The sequence below is a fragment of the Eretmochelys imbricata genome, chromosome 13 (genome assembly GCF_965152235.1).
Source record: "Eretmochelys imbricata isolate rEreImb1 chromosome 13, rEreImb1.hap1, whole genome shotgun sequence".
NCBI classification, from domain to species: domain Eukaryota; kingdom Metazoa; phylum Chordata; order Testudines; family Cheloniidae; genus Eretmochelys; species Eretmochelys imbricata.
In genome coordinates, this window is record NC_135584.1 from 28,410,819 (window position 1) to 28,431,187 (window position 20,369).

The 20,369-nt window shown below is 42.6% G+C and overlaps 1 protein-coding gene across 4 annotated transcripts in view; it reads right to left on the reverse strand.

The window, feature by feature from the left end:
- The window catches only part of CBFA2T2 (CBFA2/RUNX1 partner transcriptional co-repressor 2), a 99,707-nt gene that overhangs the window by 68,167 nt on the left and 11,171 nt on the right, over positions 1–20,369 (reverse strand). The window contains exon 1 of one of the 4 annotated variants that reach the window (XM_077832020.1): positions 8,296–8,320. The exons of the other annotated variants lie outside the window; for them this stretch is intronic. The gene's annotated coding sequence lies outside the window, so the exon portion shown is untranslated. Of the gene's footprint in view, positions 1–8,295; positions 8,321–20,369 lie in introns of those variants that run through there. 4 annotated transcript variants of the gene reach the window in all.

Consider the following 20,369-nt stretch of genomic DNA (forward strand, 5'->3'; position numbering starts at 1 on the left):
CATATCTTTGTTTTGTGACAAAAAAAGCTTTTCCTTTAAGTCCTGGTAGCTAGCCCAGCTCTGAGAGAGAGAACTGAATATTTTTTTTATTTTTATTTTATTTTTTATTTTTTTTGCTTTGTCAACTAGGTTCCATCTGCAAAATCCCTTGTTATTGGTTACCGTGCATAAGCCAAAGAACCCATCTCAGTTTCCAGAACTCAAAGTGAGTTTGCAGGATATAGCATTAAAAGAAACAGGCCAGACTATTGTCAGCTACTGCTAAGGAGCACAGATTAAAGGGTGGGGCGGGGGAGGCGGAGAATACAAAAAGATGGCATAGAGCTTGCTCTTGATTTCCACCCAATTCTGCTGTACATACAGCTAGTTCCCAAGTATAAATTAGAACAGGCATAGACTGCTTTAACTCTGGCTGCAAACGGCCCCAAGAGGCCAAAACTGCAGTCAGGAACAGACACAGCACAAGAAAGTCCCAGCCACATCATCTTTCCTCTAGTCAACCCCATATGCTGGCAGCAGGGTGAGGGTGTAGCAGAGGAGGCTCTATGACCGTAGAAGTCCCCCATGTGGTGGGATGATCCTCCCGGGGCCAAATATACCAGCTCTACAATCAGATTGCCCACATGTTGCAGTGTAATATGGACACACTGCCCAGATGGATCTGGTCAAACATCTTTTTTCTTGTAACATGAGCAAAGTCGCTCAAGTCATTTGGATACAAATATGAAGCCTCACAGCACCTTTTTAAGAGAGCCACTTTTCAGAGTATAACCATGGGCGACTAAGATACCCACGCCTTGAGGTGTGTGATTGGGACCACATCCATACTCCGTGCAAAGAGGCACATTGCAGTATACACAAGTTTTTCAAATCCTTGTTGTACTAGTGGCTTTGATTGGATGTGTCGTACCAGTGTTATTAAAATGACAGAAAGCTACTCTGATAGCAAGGGCACTTCATGATACCACCCCATCAATGGCAGAAAGCTTCTGAGGAGCCATCAGAAGAAAACTACTTTGTCAACAGGTACATGAATTGTTGAGGATTCCCCCCAAACAACTTATTCTTAGGTATTTTTAAAGAAAAAAAAACAAAACCCCAATGGCCTACAAAATTTTATTTCAAGTCGTTATATGCAAGAATGCCTTTGAGAGCACTAACTTTTGTTGTAGCAGTCAATTGTCACTCAGCGGCAAAACAAATCTTTCCCCTTATTTTCACAACCCTGAAAATAGTTTTTAAGTGGAGAAAAATCAGAGACATCAAGGATGTTAAAAGCAGTTTACAGATATATTAATTCAGTGTTACAGAGCTATTAGGAAAATTTGCACACCCTTTACCAAATTTAAAAGAGAATTTAAAATGTTACTTTACTTGCCTGTGTCAAAACAAGAGAAGAGACATACCCACTTCTCACGAAGGTGAACAGAAATGCACTGCACTGAGTAGCCTCATAGGGTCTGTCTACACAGCAACTAGAAAACTGCGGCTGGCCCATGCCAGCTGACTCAGGCTCGTTGGACTCAAGCTGTGGGGCTGTTTCATTGCTGTGTAGACCTCCGAGTTTGGGATGGAGCCCGGGCTCTAGGACCCTTTGAGGTGGGAGGGTCCCAGAGCTCAGGCTGCAGCCCAAACCAGGAAGCCTACACTGCAACAAAACAGCCCTTCAGCCCAAGCCCTGGGAACCCAAGTCAGCTGGCACAGGCCAGTCACGGGTTTTTATTTGCAGCGTAGATATACCCATTGTGACAGAAAGAGGCATCACTGTAATAAAGAAAAATATGCACTTATATGGATGTTTTTTAATCTATAGCTATCAATCACTTTACAAAGGCGAGTGAACCTTGATTAGAGGCCTCATCCAAAGCCTGCTGAAGTCAACAGGAGTCTTTCCATTGACTTCCATGAGCTTTGGATCAAGTCTTACGTGACTTGCCCATGGTCACACAGCCCATCAATGCAACCCATCTCCAAACCCCTTGCTCAGTATTCCATTCACTAGACCAAAAGGGAATGGTTTTGTATCGTTTACTTTTCTTTACGAAGAAAAGTATTTCAAAATAAGTTATCGGTGACTCCTTACTACAAAGCTCAGCAACTGAGAAACAAAGCAAATCCTTCAACTATGGTGGTATTTCTCTGGAGCAGGTCTCTTGAATCAAATTTTCTGCTAAGCTAACCATCCACTCCCTGCGCCTTTGCCAGCAGAAGGAAAAAATATAAAGACAAGACCTACCAACAAGAAAAAATAAACCATGTAAATTGACAGACATCAAGCAGGATCCCTAGTTAAAACAGGCAACTAGCTAGCTTGCTCTGACAGCAGCCATCGCTAAGGATTCTGCAATCCAGATGTTGATACTGTGCGCGGACACCACCATGGAAAGAACTAATACTGCATGCAGCGGCTAGGAAAATTGCTCTCCCCGTCTCTGTGCATTAATCTGGTTCTACTTTCTTCACATGGGAACGTTCCATGGAAAGAACTATGAAAACAAAGCTTGAACACTGCAGACTATTGATATATGCTGCTAGCTGTGGTTTCTGGGAAAGCAGAGAAATCTGGAGAATTTTTCCAGTTTCCAGTGGAATTTTTATGCCTATCACAGTCCATTTCCCCGGCAAACAGAGAAAATCTGAACGTGCTTTAACTTCTATTAAATTCCTCACATATTTCATGATGCACCGTGGCTTTATTTTTTGCTTTCTGGGCTCCTATCTTGGAAAGACACCTCACATTTATTCATGGCAACCATGGAAAGTATTTACCGTTTTAAGCTCCCCACTTTCCACTGCATAGAAAATAAATCCAAAAGTTCCAGGGAAGCCAAAGTCATTTGTCAGGGTAAATGGAAACTGTAAATTCATGCTAAATGGAATGCGATGGAAACCAATTGGAATCCTTCTCCGCTTCTAGTCTCCAAGTTTGGCAGGAAAGTCAAACGTTTGGTTGCCCCTTTTATTCCTTATATGAAAGCCACTAGATCCAGGAAGGGACAGCAGACTTGGATGCTTTTGAAGGTTCAGGGGAAGCTCACTGCCTATTGCTGTCTGGGGGGAAACGTGGATAATGCTCATTCAAGTTCGCAAGAGTGCTGCACGGAAGCCATCGTCTCAGGTGCACTGACTGGAGATTAGATCTCTTGGTGTGCAGTAAATTCAGTACACTTAAACATACCTGTTTCAACAAGTTCATTGTTTAAACCAGCACATGGCCGATTCTGTTAGCAGGCTTGTCTACCATAACAGGCTGGCCACCTGTTGGTACCAGTGCAATTAATGTTGATTATTTACATGGACTAAGCAGTCAGGGTTTTACCATTTGGTTTTACTATGTCAGGAGTGACCAAACTTACTGACCCTCTGAACCACATAAGACAATCTTCAGAAGTTCGAGAGACAGGGTTGCACCTGTCGGGGCTTCAGCCCCACTGCTGTGGAAGCCCAAAGCCCCGGCAGGTGTGCCCTGTGAAGCTGAAGCCTTGATACCCCTCTCCCCGCTGGGCAGAAGCCCCTACCCCACCACTCCGCTGCAAGATCCCAAGCTCTCACCACCCCACCCCCCGCAGTCTGGTAGGTAGAGAATATACACCAGGTGATGTCAACTTATTTCAAAGTTTGAACTGGGGATGCAAGGAATTTCATTTAACAGCAAGGTGGGCTAAGAAGTGAGTTGGGAATGAAAGTTCAAGAGCAATGAATTAAGCAGACAGACACTTACTACAATGCAGTCTACTGAATTTGTACAGATAATGTTTTCCACACGAGAAAAATGGAAGGAAAGGTTACCTGTTCATTGTTGCCACTTTACCTCACAAGTGAAGAAAAAAAATACCTGAGAATTTTGTATCCTTTCCAACAAAAGGAACTTTTTCTAAATCTAACACCCTTGCCCTGACCAGAAATCCAAGTCCCTGTAGCCGTCACGGGTATTTAAACCAAACACTGAAATATGGAAAATATGAGTAATCCTATTTGGAAAGAGTAAAACCCAGCCTGCAGAGGATTAAATTTAAACAGTTAGTTCAATAGCTCTGTAACAACAATATTTTCCAAGTGGCAGGATGAAAAGATACAAGATTCTGGATTCGTTCAACTTCAGGTGTTCATTAAAAAGATATATATCCTCATAACTCCCATTTCTGCAACTCTTATCTTTCTTAACTAGTCATCTCAGTGAGGATGATTAGGAATATTTACCACCTTTGGAATGTAAACTGGTTGAAATCTTTTTCTGGCAAACTCAATCACCACACTCAGTCACTTCAAAAACCCTCCAGCATTACTCTCTTATAAACCACACTGAACTCCCCCCCCCCCCCCCACAAGAGCAGAAGATCTAGGAAAACAGTAGCAGAGACTGTTAAAAATCTACTGAAGCAGGAATTTTCAATGCTGTGATTTGCTGAATTCTCTCTTGTTGTAGGAATAACATTCACAATAAAATGAATGTGATGGATCCCAAACACCTCAAGTATGCTGTGAAACATACTGTCCCACAGAGGCAGTTTACTTCCTGGTATTGTACTTCCCTCTATCATTACTTTATTCCTTAAAGGCTGATACTTTTCCCAACCCAGCCAATAGCTTGTTTTGTTTCTTTGTCATCACATCTCTATTTTAATAGAGGTTTTTAACCCCTCAACATGGGTTTCTATTTCTTATTCACAAGCATTACACAGAAATAATATTGTTGGTTTTCTTTTGAAATTGCATTAAAAAAACCCCCAAATTTTAGTTGAATAATATCTGCTATCAAGTGGCTGCTTCCCCATGTACCTTACTACCTCTGCATGATTACAGTGCCTAAATATGTTATGGTACTGGAGAGGCACAGAAGGAAATCATAGAAATGTAGGGCTGGAAGGGACCTCAATAGGTCATCTAGTCCAGGTTTGCTTTCATGGCAGACTACAGCAGTCACTAACCCGATAACTTGGGTTTTAAAACCCAAGTTTCTAACCCAAACCACAACCTCTCTTTAAAAGACTATTTTGCAGTGCACCCAGAAGCTATAAAATTGTGACCAACACTGCACTGCAAACCACCAACTAATGGATTTGAAGTAGCACTTTCCAATGAAGTAATATAAATAAGAATGCCGATTGTTGCCAAACTTTTGTTAGTTTTGCAGATGTAATGCTGAATGGAATTCTCTCATGCCCCTCCCTGATCAAAGACAAAAAATAAAGGGTGACTTAACTTTCGGTTTTGTTTTTATCTAAATGTGAACTTTTTCCTCCCAAAGGCAATCTTTGGCAGCCTGCTCTTGTTGTCAATTGGGCCTCTGGATCATTAGCCTCATAACAAATGGTGGCAGTTGGAAAAGAGACAGACCTTTTGTGCCTGCAGTGGTATTCCAAGCTCTCAGCTCTTGGCTCCATGAAGTCTGATTTAGCAGCACTGCTGGGAGCTATTAGTTTACGAAAGAACCAGCACGCCCACCCAAGCACAGTAGACTGCAAGGGGCTCCTCTTACACTGATGCCATGTGCCTTTCATTCTGCCTGGAGGAGTTTGAAAGGTTGTGGTTTCACTTAGTACAGGAAGCCAATCAAAAACCAGAATGGCCAGGGGAAAAGAGTGGAGGTCAGACAAAGAATGGTCGGATTTCAGCCATGCTGTGGTGTTGGAACATGCAAAGATATTAGTTGATGCACAACTTATTGCAAGTGTTTGTTCTCCCACCAACTTGTAACTTTTAAGATTGTAAATTCCAGCGTCTCCCTTTCATTTGCTCTTCCCTTCACACTGCCCTTTGCTCCTAATTTTCCTTCCTTCTTGAAAAAAGAAAAGGAGTACTTGTGGCACCTTAGAGACTAACCAATTTATCTGAGCATGAGCTTTCGTGAGCTACAGCTCACTTCATCGGATGCATACCGTGGAAACTGCAGCAGACTTTATATATACACAGAGAATATGAAACAATACCTCCTCCCACCCCACTGTCCTGCTGGCAATAGCTTATCTAAAGTGATCATCAGGTTAGGCCATTTCCAGCACAAATCCAGGTTTTCTCACCCTCCACCCCCCCACACAAATTCACTCTCCTGCTGGTGATAGCCCATCCAAAGTGACAACTCTTTACACAATGTGCATGATAATCAAGTTGGGCCATTTCCTGCACAAATCCAGGTTCTCTCACTCCCTCACCCCCCTCCAAAAACCCACCCCCATACACACACAAACTCACTCTCCTGCTGGTAATAGCTCATCCAAACTGACCACTCTCCAAGTTTAAATCCAAGTTAAACCAGAACATCTGGGGGGGGGGGGGGAAGGGGGAGGAAAAAACAAGAGGAAATAGGCTACCTTGCATAATGACTTAGCCACTCCCAGTCTCTATTTAAGCCTAAATTAATAGTATCCAATTTGCAAATGAATTCCAATTCAGCAGTCTCTCGCTGGAGTCTGGATTTGAAGTTTTTTTGTTTTAAGATAGCGACCTTCATGTCTGTGATTGCGTGACCAGAGAGATTGAAGTGTTCTCCGACTGGTTTATGAATAATTCTTGACATCTGATTTGTGTCCATTTATTCTTTTACGTAGAGAATGTCCAGTTTGACCAATGTACATGGCAGAGGGGCATTGCTGGCACATGATGGCATATATCACATTGGTGGATGTGCAGGTGAACGAGCCTCTGATAGCGTGGCTGATGTTATTAGGCCCTGTGATGGTGTCCCCTGAATAGATATGTGGGCACAATTGGCAACGGGCTTTGTTGCAAGGATAAGTTCCTGGGTTAGTGGTTCTGTTGTGTGGTATGTGGTTGTTGGTGAGTATTACCTGGATTTGTGCTGGAAATGGCCTAACCTGATGATCACTTTAGATAAGCTATTACCAGCAGGACAGTGGGGTGGGAGGAGGTATTGTTTCATATTCTCTGTGTATATATAAAGTCTGCTGCAGTTTCCACGGTATGCATCCGATGAAGTGAGCTGTAGCTCACGAAAGCTCATGCTCAAATAAATTGGTTAGTCTCTAAGGTGCCACAAGTACTCCTTTTCTTTTTGCGAATACAGACTAACACGGCTGTTACTCTGAAACCTTCCTTCTTGGTGTCTCTCCTGCACATTTTCAGCATCTTTTCGCTTTCCTTCCTTTGCCATCCTGTTTCTCTCCTTTGTGAAGTTCTTCTCTTCCTTCCCGAAATTCCATCATCCCTGCAAATTCTACCCTCAACTCCCCAGCTATTCCTTAGACATACAGAACCCCATCAATCACTTGTTCCCAAAATAAACTCATTCTACTCCTTTCATCCCCGACACATTTACGCCAAGTTCAGCTACCTCCCCATACCCTTCATTTCCTGCCTCAAACGCTCATTGCATCTCCAAAAGCATACACCTCAATCAATAAACCAAAGGAGAGAGGGAGGGACCCAGGAGGCTGTTCCTCTGCAGCCTGCCAGCCCAGCCAGCTGGGATCTTTGTCTGGGGGAGCACGGAGAAGGAGTGGGAGAAGGAAGGAACTGGGGAGAAGTATGGCTAACTGCTTGCTTGTTCAAATATCCCCATTATTGATAGGCAGCGGCAGCCCTCATCATTGCTCCTTCTCGGACAATGTCGGGCTGCGCCATGAAGAGTCAATAGCTTTTGGGCAGCATTGCTTGGGATAGTGATGCAGCAGCAGCCACGGCACTATGGCTCAGAGCAAAAACTGGCGGCTCCCTAAGTACAAAAGGCCAATTTTTAAAGGTATTTAGGAACCTAAAGATGCAGATAAGCACTTAGTGGGATCTTCAAGAGCAACTACTTGTATCTTGGCAGTCAGCCCAGGTCCAGTCTGGCTCTCACTACCCAGTAGCTTCAGTGTTTGGGTTGCAAACACAGCAAAGAATAGTTTTTCACACAACGCACAGTCAACCTGTGAAACTCCTTGCCAGAGGATGTTGTGAAGGCCAACACTATAACAGAATTCAAAAAAGAACTAGATAAGTTCATGGAGGATAGGTCCATCAATGGCTATTAGCCAGGATGGGCAGGGATGGTGTCCCTAGCCTCTGTTTGCCAGAAGCTAGGAATGGGCGACAGGGGATGGATCACTTGATGATTACCTGTGCTGTTCATTCCCTCTGGGGCACCTGGCATTGGCCACTGCTGAAAGACAGGATACTGGGCTAGATGGACCCTTGGTCTGACCCAGTATGGCCGTTGTTATGTTCTAAATCCTGCCCAGCAAAGTTATTTTTTCCTGATTCTGCACTGTTTTAAGGAGGCAATGTGGTCTAGTGGAGAGATCACCAGACTGGGATTTGTGAGACCTGAGTTTTCCTCCCAGCTCTGACACTGACCTGCTGGCTGACCTTGAGCAAGTCACTGCGTCACTCTGTGCCTCAGTTTCCCCATCTGTAAAATGGCAATAATGACACTGACTTCCTTTGTCAAGCACTTCGCGATCTGCTAAAGAAAAATGTGATACTATTATTATATCATGAACAAACTTACCTCAGGACAAAATTTATGCCAAGTCTAGGGACCTAAAGTTAGGCTCCAAAATCCATACTAAGAAAACTAAAGAAAAGGTTGCCTCATTTTGCAAAGGTGCCCCAAGCAGCAGCAGCCCTTCACCTTGCTCAGTACCCTCTGAAAATTGGGCCACTTAAATCTGTAAACCCCTAAATATGGATTTAGGAGCCCAACTTCCACGCCAACATGTTTGAAAATCTTTACCTTCACCTTTTGTCACAAATGAGGCTTTCTTCCAGCACCATGAAGTATGTCACGAGGAGGTTCACGATTACAAGTTTCCAGGAACAGTATTAGCATTCCTACAAGTTTGGTGAGAAGTGCTTCTCCTAAGTGAGCTCTTGGATTGCTACGCTGAGCAAAAATAGTCTAAGCTCTTTTAAAATTCACAGACAAAAAATTATGATGGGACTGAGGGTCACCTGAAGAAGAAGAGCAGCTCTGTGTAAGACAGCAAGCTTGTCTCTCACCCCAACAGAAGTTGGTCCAATAAAAGATATTACCTCCCCCACCTTTGTCTCTAGAATTTAATAAACAATTCCGTTGAGGATACACAAGAAAGATATCAACTCCAGCTCGTTCCCTTAGGTGTGCTGGCTCAGCAGGGTGAACAGGAGGAAAAAGCAGAAAAAAACTGTTTTAGTCACTAAAGTGAGCAGATATGACTGAATACTCACACAAGGGCAGATTTGCTATGTAGCATGGGGCCATTTTTATACAGACAACTTTTCAGGTAAAACTGCAACTTAAGTTAACACCGTAAATGCAGTAGCATTACTCGCTGTGAATTTATGTCATTGGACAAACATATTATGCACTGTAATTTCCCTTACATGTTGTGTTAGGTCTCAAAAACTAATATTAAGCCAGTGCCACAGGAGAAACATCTGAAATCAAGTGTATGCTGACAGAACACACCAACCCACCTTCCATTACAAACTTAAGAACTACACGAATGCTAACCATCAGTAGCTACCTAGAAAGCATGGGTCCAGTTCAAATAGGGAAGTGCAGTGAGCATCAGCAAAACTCCAAGCCTGGCACTTTTCAGTGTAAATCTGTGTGTTTTGGCTTTGCTTATTCCTGACAGAGGATTAAACTGACCTGTCTATTTTAGGGTTTTATACTGCTGCCCACCACCATGGTAGATGAGCGCCTGGCCACATCAAATAAATAGTGACGTCCCTTGTGGAGTTATCAATAAATACAAAGGAATAAATCATACTCAAAACTTTCAAAAATTACTTTTCCATCAAAAATACCTCATTAATGGAAAATGCCCCACTGCCATGAATATGTCCATCCTAGAAATGCACGTTTTCTAATTAAAAGCATAGGGTTTTATTCTCAACACCACAACGTAGAACTAATTAGTAATGTACCTTATCATCATAATACAAAAAGAAAAGGAGTACTTGTGGCACCTTAGAGACTAACCAATTTATTTGAGCATGAGCTTTCGTGAGCTACAGCTCACTTCATTGGATGCATACTGTGGAAACTGCAGAAGACATTATATACACAGAGACCATGAAACAATACCTCCTCCCACCCCACTAGACTCATCAGCCCCTTTATTTTTAAAAGAAATCCAAGTGGCCTGCTCCCACCCAGCACTGCTTGACTGAAAGCTTCCTACAGCAGTGTAAATACAGTGCTCAAGAGGGTGTATTTGACAAATAAGCTAAAAAATAAATAAATCATGAACTATCAGGTAACTTCAAATAAGTGATAACTGTGCTGAATATTTCAAAGACAAAAACCTGCAGTTTTCATATTTTCTATTCAGTTGGATTCCCCTTGGATTAAATTATTGGCTCCTGATCCTGCAAAGATTTATGTACATGCTTAATTTCAACCACTGAGAACAGTGCTTTTGATGTCAAGTGTTTAGACTGTGAACACTTTGAGCCAGGTTTCAGAGTAACAGCCATGTTAGTCTGTATTTGCAAAAAGAAAAGGAGTACTTGTGGCACCTTAGAGACTAACCAATTTATTTGAGCATAAGCTTTCGTGAGCTACAGCTCACTTCATCGGATGCATACTGTGGAAAGTGTAGAAGATCTTTTTATATACACACAAAGCATGAAAAAATATTTCCTACCACCCCACTCTCCTGCTGGTAATAGCTTATCTAAAGTGATCACTCTCCTTACAATGTGTATGTTAATCAAGTTGGGCCATTTCCAGCACAAATCCAGGTTTTCTCACCCCCCCCACACACACACAAACCCACTCTCCTGCTGGTAATAGCTTATCTAAAGTGACCACTCTCCTTACAATAAGAAAAGGAGGACTTGTGGCACCTTAGAGACTAACCAATTTATTTGAGCATGAGCTTTCCTGAGCTACAGCTCACTTCATCGGATGCATTCATCCTTACAATGTGTATGATAATCAAGGTGGGCCATTTCCAGCACAAATCCAGGGCTTAACAAAAACATCCGAGGAGGGGGGGGGTAGGAAAAAACAAGGGGAAATAGGTTACCTTGCATAATGACTTAGCCACTCCCCGTCTCTATTCAAGCCTAAGTTAATTGTATCCAATTTGCAAATTAATTCCAATTCAGCAGTCTCTCGCTGGAGTCTGGATTTGAAGTTTTTTTGTTGTAATATCGCAACTTTCATGTCTGTAATCGCGTGACCAGAGAGATTGAAGTGTTCTCCGACTGGTTTATGAATAATTCTTGACATCTGATTTGTGTCCATTTATTCTTTTACGTAGAAACTGTCCAGTTTGACCAATGTACATGGCAGAGGGGCACTGCTGGCACATGATGGCATATATCACATTGGTGGATGTGCAGGTGAACGAGCCTCTGATAGTGTGGCTGATGTTATTAGGCCCTGTGATGGTGTCCCCTGAATAGATATGTGGGCACAGTTGGCAACGGGCTTTGTTGCAAGGATAGGTTCCTGGGTTAGTGGTTCTGTTGTGTGGTATGTGGTTGCTGGTGAGTATTTGCTTCAGGTTGGGGGGCTGTCTGTAGGCAAGGACTGGCCTATCTCCCAAGATTTGTGAGAGTGTTGGGTCATCCTTCAGGATAGGTTGTAGATCCTTAATAATGCGTTGGAGGGGTTTTAGTTGGGGGCTGAAGGTGACGGCTAGTGGCGTTCTGTTATTTTCTTTGTTAGGCCTGTCCTGTAGTAGGTGACTTCTGGGAACTCTTCTGGCTCTATCAATCTGTTTCTTCACTTCCGCAGCTGGGTACTGTAGTTGTAAGAATGCTTGAGCATTCTTGAGGGTTTGTGTGTTTGTGTGGTGGGGGGGGCGGGAGTGAGAAAACCTGGATTTGTGCTGGAAATGGCCCAACTTGATTAACATACACATTGTAAGGAGAGTGATCACTTTAGATAAGCTATTACCAGCAGGAGAGTGGGGTGGGAGGAAGTATTTTTTCATGCTTTGTGTGTATATAAAAAGATCTTCTACACTTTCCACAGTATGCATCCGATGAAGTGAGCTGTAGCTCACGAAAGCTTATGCTCAAATAAATTGGTTAGTCTCTAAGGTGCCACAAGTACTCCTTTTCACTTTGAGCCAGGGACTAACTTATAGTTAGCTACCTGTTTGCATAGTGCCTCACCCAATGGGGCTCAGACCATGGCCTGCAGGTACTACTGCAATACCAATAAATAATAAATGTACACGCACAAGCCTTTAAGAGGACCAAAGAGTAGAATTTTCATTTACATTACAAAAACATCTGCTGAATTACAACATCACACTACTGTAGATCAGAGGACTTCTACAGAGGTTTTATGTTTAGTTTAAACAGTTTGTCAAAAGTTTGTGCAGGGATTCAAGTTAATCAGGGTTTGCCTACAAAATAGTTCCATGGAAAATTCCAACAGGCCAATTCACACAAAAAACAATTTTAAAAATGCAATCTTTTTCAATTTAATCATTAATTTAAATGAAACAGAATTGACCTCAAGGGAGAGGGCAAAAAACATCAATTCTAAAGTACAACATTCTCAGTAACGTGCAGGGTTTGGCATTAAGAGTCCTGTGAGGTAGGCATAACTGCCCAAAGTTCAGTGACCCACAAACAGTTTTTGAAATGGCTGGTTTGATTTGACAGCTTTGCTGCCCAGAGAGAACAAACACATCTGAAACATACATTATTTTTTGTTCATTTTATTAATCCTGTGTCCAGCCAACACCTATGTTAAGGTAAAGCTGTGTTTAATTGCACGTGATTTCACTTGGGATCCATTTTACTCATGTAAAATAGCACATCAGATGTCTTCTTAACTTTTATCAGCTGCGTTTTGCTGACTACCCTGAGCATCTCCACCTGTTTGCTCAGATGGTGCAGCTGCAGTTAAAGGCAAACACCTGGCCTTTCACATCCATGCCTTGTGCTTTAAAAGCAGATAAGAGTTATAACAGCTCCCTATAGTACTGATGTCGTTAAGGCCATATCAGCATTTTGACTGTGAATCCTATTTGGTCACTTAAAATGCTGGCCATTTCAAACGCCACTGATCTGAAATTTGGCACATAGATTTTTATATTGAACAAGGGTCACTTACATTTGCTTAGCTTTTGATTGACAGTTCAGCAAAAACAATGAAGTCCTTGGAGTCTCATGTGGTCGGTTTTTTGCCAACCCTAAACCATAATTTTTTTAAAAACGCAAATTTCACACAAATGTAAAGTATCAAGATCCATTAATCATCAATAAGAAAATGTTTCTTAATGGCCCACATATTAAGTTTGAAAGCCAGACAGAAAAAATATTCTTGACCTGGACAGCTGTTAAGTGTCAGGCCCACTGTCCCAGGGAGAATGAGCATAGAGGAGAGGAAACAGGTTGAAACTCAGTCCAGATGAGAGTGAGTTGATGCTGGAAGCAACTGGAAGATACAGCTAGCGTATTTTCACTATATTTGATCAAGGGTGAGATGCTATCAACTGTAATGCATGAGTGTAATCTGGGGGTTGGGTTGGTACACAAATGATCATACAGCATTAATGTCCAGGAAGGCATTTTACCACCTGCGCCTGGCTAGATAATTGTAAATGCTTCTTTTGGATGTGGATCTGGCAACTGTTATCCTTGTCTTTGTCACCTCAGAATTGCTACCTGGGGTTAACACTTTAAATCAATCCAGAAATTTAAGATAGGCAGGCTGCTGCTTTCTGCACTATTAAGTTATGCTTCCAGGTGACAGTGCATGACACCTGTGCTCCATGATCTGCACTGGCTGCCTGTTGGTTTTTCAGACTTTAGATGAAGTGTTGGTTTTGATCAATAAAGCCCTAAATGGCTCTCTCCTCCAGCTGTACTGATGCACACAATCATCAGAGGCACACCAGCTGGACCCCAATAACTTAAAAGAGATGGGCCTGGCATTAGAGCATTCTCCAAAGGGGACCTCAGTTCTGGAAAAAGCTCCCCCACATCTAAAATAGCCCAGGACTGCTAGCCTGCAGCGCACATTGCAAGACATATACTACAAAACAGGGTGGGTTTTGACTGGGGGTAGATGTGCAGAAGGGAGGGGAGTTTTGGTGATGTACGTTTTTATTTGTTTTTGTAATTTATGGCAGAGGCACCTAGAGCCTTACATATGCTCAATTTTATTTGTTTATAAATCTAGAGAAAATGTCAAAGGCATGTCCATTGTAACAAAGTAGTACCTCCATGTTTCATATGTTGGCCAATTACGCCTGTGTGCAACTTGGTCCTGCAGCTTGGACAATAAAGTAGTTCAAAAAGGACCTAAAGAGTCCAAATTCTTATTACAACTAAGATACTGTGTAATTAATCTGATTGCCACATGTATTGATACTTCTACCTTCACCACCACCGTGACCACTCCCCGTAAGCTTCCACGGAAGCAAATGGGATGTTCATACTGCGACTGCAGACATGGTGTATAGAATGGTGAAAAGACACTGTACTCATATATACAGGGGTGAGTTCTCTCAGCCTGCCCAGCCCAAATATGGAAAAGATGATGTGAAAGGTATTTCCCAAGTGAGATGAACCTTTACTAGAATTTAAGTTTTATGAAACTGGATCAGATGCAATAAACTTACATTAGAAGTGGGATAAAGTTTTGCAGTGGCCAATGCTATGTTTGGGTGTAACAAGGACAACCATGATAATCTGGTTGAGGGCATCATTTCAAAAGAAGCTTGAGGGGTCACCATACAGAAGATCTCTATGCAAATGGAAGCTATTTGCCTGACTGATTTGCTTGGTGTCATGTCTAGAAAAACTCTGAACTCTTTCTCTAAGGTTTAGATTAAAAAAAAAAAAAGTGATTAGTGAAGGCCAGAAGGAATCTCTGAGACAGGACTCTTGAATGTTAAGAATTGCTGAAGATGCCGTTTGCAAAGACAACCCACAAATCTGTCCCATGGGTCCAAAAGTCAAACATAATTGAACTGCCACTTATAAAAGCTCCTCTCATCTCAAGTCACATTTCCAAAACTCTGCACTGCTCAGCCTCCTGGATACTAAAAACTCTTCCTTACCTCAGCCGATTTACAATGGCTGTCTGTAGCCTAGAGGATTTTAACATGAAAATGGAAGAGTGCTGCTTGCCCAACCCATGTGGAATGGATAATCTCAAGTAGATAATCCTGTTTTAATGAAGAAACAGCAGAGCATTTCATGAAGCGCAGAGATTTTCATGAAAGACCTGCAAGACCTCTCCTTTATGGACCTTTCTCATTAAGGCTGCAATACAAACCTCCAAAGTGTATTTTGTATAAGACTATTACGAGTTGTGTAATGAAACACAGGGCCACGGGTACATGATTCTCTTTTCTGTACACAAAATATTTTGAAACCTGCAAAACCACAAGCAGTGCAAACTTCCCTTGCATCCTCACCACAAAAAAACCCCCACAACACAAGCATACCACTCTTCCATCAATATGCCTCACCTCTTACTTGGAGAGGCTCACTTCTAGGAGCCTGAGAGCCCGGTCTCCATGGTCTATTTAATCCCTGGCATCTCTAGTGAGTCTGCCAAAAAGGGACCAACTGTGATATGGACACCTGTCTGCTAGGAATGGACTGAAACCAACAACTCATTTCACACAGGCCAACAAACAGCTGTCAGATGGTAATAACTTTGCCAATGCCAACCTGGGCTGCAGTCGATCTAGAAATGAATGGCTCCATAAACTGCTAAGCAATCTAGCCTCTGTAAGCTTTAATATCAGTGCAATCTGTTGCATTTAAAAACCATAGATTCCAAACAAATTTAACATTATAACCTAGGTATAGATCCCCCGAGCTATATTCAATGCATCTAAATCCTCTATTATATATATGTATTTAAAAAACCCTTTGTTCTTATAACAAGAACACTAAAGCAGACCACACTGAAGCAACAGTTCACAATGGTTTCAGCACAATCTCTCCTTCCCTCAAATGTAAACACACAACTGGTGAGAATAAACAGTGATTTTCTGGACTGACAGAACTAGCAGTGTTGGGGGGATAATTCCTCTACTGTACCAGTGACTGGAATTACCAAGGCTTTGCCAGTAGCTTAATGAGATGGAAACTCATGTTCCCAATGCCAGGATGTGTTTGCTGGGGTATAAATTACTTGGATGCCCTGCATATTGTACTGCTGTGTTACAAAACAGGTGCAAAAAGCACTGATGCACCCCCATTTGTGGATGGTGCAGTCATCCTGGTAAATGTAGCCAGTTGGAAAGGAGTTCTGGTCTGCAGATTCAAACCACTGGCATGCTAAGCTTATGCAGACAGAAAGGCGGTTCCATATTCTAACCATCCCAGCCACTGTTTACTTCCAACAAAGTTACCCCATGATGGAGGACTGCAGTTATTGATAAGTAGGCTACTTCTAAAAAACAAACAAACGATATATTATATATTCCCCTCCACAGATCCACACTCACCTTCCAGCCACTGCTCCCTTCCTGAGCCACAGTACCCAAACAGGAGGCAGGTGTTTACACTGAGGCACATGACCCCAAGCTAGTTTAACTGCTTTTTAATGGTTCCTGGTCCAAGCATCTCTGAAAGTGAGAATGTAACAGTTTCATGAAGGTGGTGGAGTTTTCAAGCACATTGTGGAATACAAACTAGGCAGTTAACCAGCTTAAAGAGTAAAGGCTGGGCCATTGGTGTCGGAAGGTCAACAGCTCTCCCAGGTAAAGTAATCTGAACTGCAAACACAGCAGGTGGTAGGAGCTCATAAGAATTTCTGGCTAAAATTTGCTACTTTTAATCATTACATTAAGAAGGACTTGATTTAAGTACGATGTTCTTTAAAACAAAGAAAAGACAATGGAGAGAAAACTTTCATCCAACTTGGGCAAAGCTGGAATGAAGACAGTTCTGCTATTTGAGGCAAATCCTGATATTAATTCTATTTTGTTCTGCAACTGGATACAGTATTCCTCTTTGCTTCCTGCCTAAACTGTTAGGTACTGTTGTGTGCTATGAAACAATTACTGTAGTTAACCCCAGAGTGGTGGGTGCAGAAGAGTTTCCTGGACAAGATTTTACACTCTTTAGGATCCTTTGGGATGAAAAGATGCTCTATAAAACAATCTTTATTGTTTGCTCCAACACCCACGCAACTCGTCTGTACAAAGCAGTTAATGCTGCCTGAACCTGCCATCATCTCAACACTAAAACTGGCAAACGGAGGGTGCCACATGCTGAATGTGTTAGTCTGTGTGTCAGAATAGCATGTGGCAGCCCCAGGCAGAAGCAGCTTTGGTACAAAGAGGTTCAGCTTGATCTAATATTGTTTGTTGAACTGATGCCTCTGCAACTCCCCCCCCCACACACACACACAAATTGATTAACATTCAGTTGTGACAATGATCATGTTTCCACTGGAAGTGTTTGATACATACATAAAATACACCTTTACTGACTTTGTACTATCATTAGGTGTCTTCAGAATTATTACAATTATCAGGAGAAAGGTTACATTTACATAAACAAATCAATGGTTGTATTGTATTTGCCTTTGGATCATAAATAGGACTTAATGGATTTTAGCACAGCTAAGGAAGTTGCTTGAGGAGCAGATGGAAGTTACAGAAGGAAAAGTATTGCTGAGAGTGTGCTGCAACCACCTACCAATTTCTCCTAAACGCTCAGCACTCTGAAATATCTGAAGGCACAAGAACAAATTCCTTCTCAGGGCTAAGCACCTAAAATCCCCCTCTGAGCTCTTGCCTTGTAGTTAGCATGCATGGAACATTTCACAGCTGAAAATTAAATGGCCAAAATATTGAACCTTAAGATCTCAATTTTGTAATGGAAATGACAACTGACAATAAGGGTACCATTGGGCACCTCAGTAATACCATTGTTTCCTCTTAGCTGGAAGCGGGTCCCTAACACAAAGTTAGTTATTTAACTGTCAGTGATAAATTAAAGATAATTTTTATTACAGCCATGATTTAGTCCCTATCAGCTTCTTCAAACCATATGCCAAGTCCAAAGCCATGCTGAGATACTGCATCTCAGTCTGCAATATCCTGTCCACTACATGCAACTTCCATTTCAAGAACACCAAACAAAGATGATAGTCTAAATAAGAGCGGTTTATAGTTAAAGCCAATGTGACAGCCTGAGACTGCTTCCCACACAAGTTCACATGAGTCAAACCTTACTAGATTCACCAGACCCAAGAGAAAAGAGCCAGAGATAACAAATCTAACATGAAAAATTATCACCAGCAAGAGCGATCTCGATCTCACAGAGTACCGGGATCAAGAACAAAGCAAGGTCCTGCAGGGCTACAGAAAGCCAGCCAGATAAAAGTGCATTCCAGTTTACCCTTCCTCATAACATAAAGGAAAAGAAAACTAACGACCCTGTAGGTCTCCCCACCAGGTTGTGCTAGAGGTGACAGCACTAGGGCTGCTTCTCTTTCCAAAACTTTCTCCTCAGAGCTTCCCCTACCTTCATGAAGACAAACATTTTAGAGACTTAAAATTAATGTCATACTAAAAACCCCTTTAAACTGTTTCGCCCAAGTATTTCCAAAGCTTTTCTAACACACGAAGAGAGGACAAACCCTGCATCCATTGATTCAGCTCATCACAGGGCTCGAAAGACCCAAACCTTCTCTCTTCCCTTCTCCTGCTGTGTTGGAGTCCATGGGCCCTGTTGTGTTCTGATTGTTATGTAAAACAGGCCTGTTTCTCCTGGGGCCTGCTCAGAGCTCACTTGTAAACAGAGCCTGCTGAATGAATAGATGTTCAGTTTACAAAAGATCCCTTGCTTAAAGCAAATTTGCCTCTCAACACATGGCCAAACTCTCACACAATAAATTAACTATTTGGCAGCCGCCAAACCTTTGCTGGAGCCAAACCAATTAGGACTTTAATGTGATCCCAATTTCCTATTTCTGAGACAGGGTGGAACCGGGGAGAGGGAGAGAGGTGTGTGTAAAGTAAATCTCCTCTTAGTTTATAAATCTTTGCCAATCATCCCAGATAAACCTGTCATCCACAGCTCTAAGATCTGCATCACACTAACCTTCTCTAATGGAGGGCTATGGGAAATCGCACATGGTATTCAGTGTGTCTGACTTCCAACATGTGTATTTCATACTTTGGCAATTCAATCATTTAAAAAATATTTACTGAGCTTTGTCTTTAATTAGAAAAACATGTCCACAGATAAGACAAGCTTAGCACAAGTTATTGTTTCTGAGCTAGAAATGTCAGACATTGGAGTGGTGTCACAAGATAAACCCAGCCACCTGCCTGAGTATGGCCCATCAGGGAGCCAACCACCTTGAACACTTTTTCCCCTCCCTAACAAAAACCCTATAGAGTCCCGAATATCCAACAGTTTCTTGGTCCCCAACAAAGCTATGGATAAGGGGGAGGGAAGACCCTGGCTGCAGACCTGAAAGGCTGCTGGCCGGGTTCCTTGAACAGAGGAGCCAGGACAGTGGTGGAAATCCTGGGAGGCATTGGGCTCCACGGTGTTTTAGCATTCAGCTAAAGCACCCCACACCCTGGCTCTTGGGCTCCTCACACATGTGAGTGTGCACACGCATGCATGCACGTACACACACACACACACACACATTTACTCAGACATCGTTTTATTGAAACTCCCTATATCTGGAGCCACGACTGCTTTAGATAACAAGAAGTTCTAGATAAGCGTTCCGGAAAATCTAGTTTGCAGCGTAACCACAGAGACTACTGAAGATTTGGTACCAAGAAACAGCCATTGGAGTACATTCTCTTTGCCAGGCCCACGTAACCTTCATTAGCTCCAAGGAGGTCTGGCCTCAGGGAAAGGAGAGCCCACATGGCTTTTAAGCATCTCTGTCTTTGAACAGCATCTAATCAAAATGCTGATATCTCTGTGGAATTTTGGCAACAAGAGTCAGTGAGCTTGGAGTCCCAAATCTAGGAAATATGTATTGTTTCTTAAGTTATGTCTTAATACTAGATAACATAAGATAAATGGGTCACTGAACATCTTAAGAAATAGGGTAAGGGCAGGCATTGCGCTCACTGCTGTTGGAACGAGTTCTATGGAAAACCCACAGCTTCTCCAAGGTTGCAATGCAGGAATCCAGCATTTTGTATCTGACAGGCCCGCGTACGAGCATGGTGCAGTGGTAGAGCCTGGGCCCAGACCCTGGAAGGTGGGACTGGAGTTCTGCAAGCTCAGTGCGCTAGCCACGCCTCACCCTTAGTCTTGCAGCAGCTCTGCCCCTGAAAATTATACAGCCTGCTCTGAGCTTGGCGAGAGGGGGGCTCAGGGCCCCTTTGGTAACTCCCTAAAGATCTGGCATGGGGAGGAAGGCCAGCTGGCAATGCCCAGAAGATGACCTAATGAGAGAAAAAGCCACCAGTTGCCTCCCAAGACTCCTGTAAAGTGTCCACCACTCAGTGAGGTGCTCTATA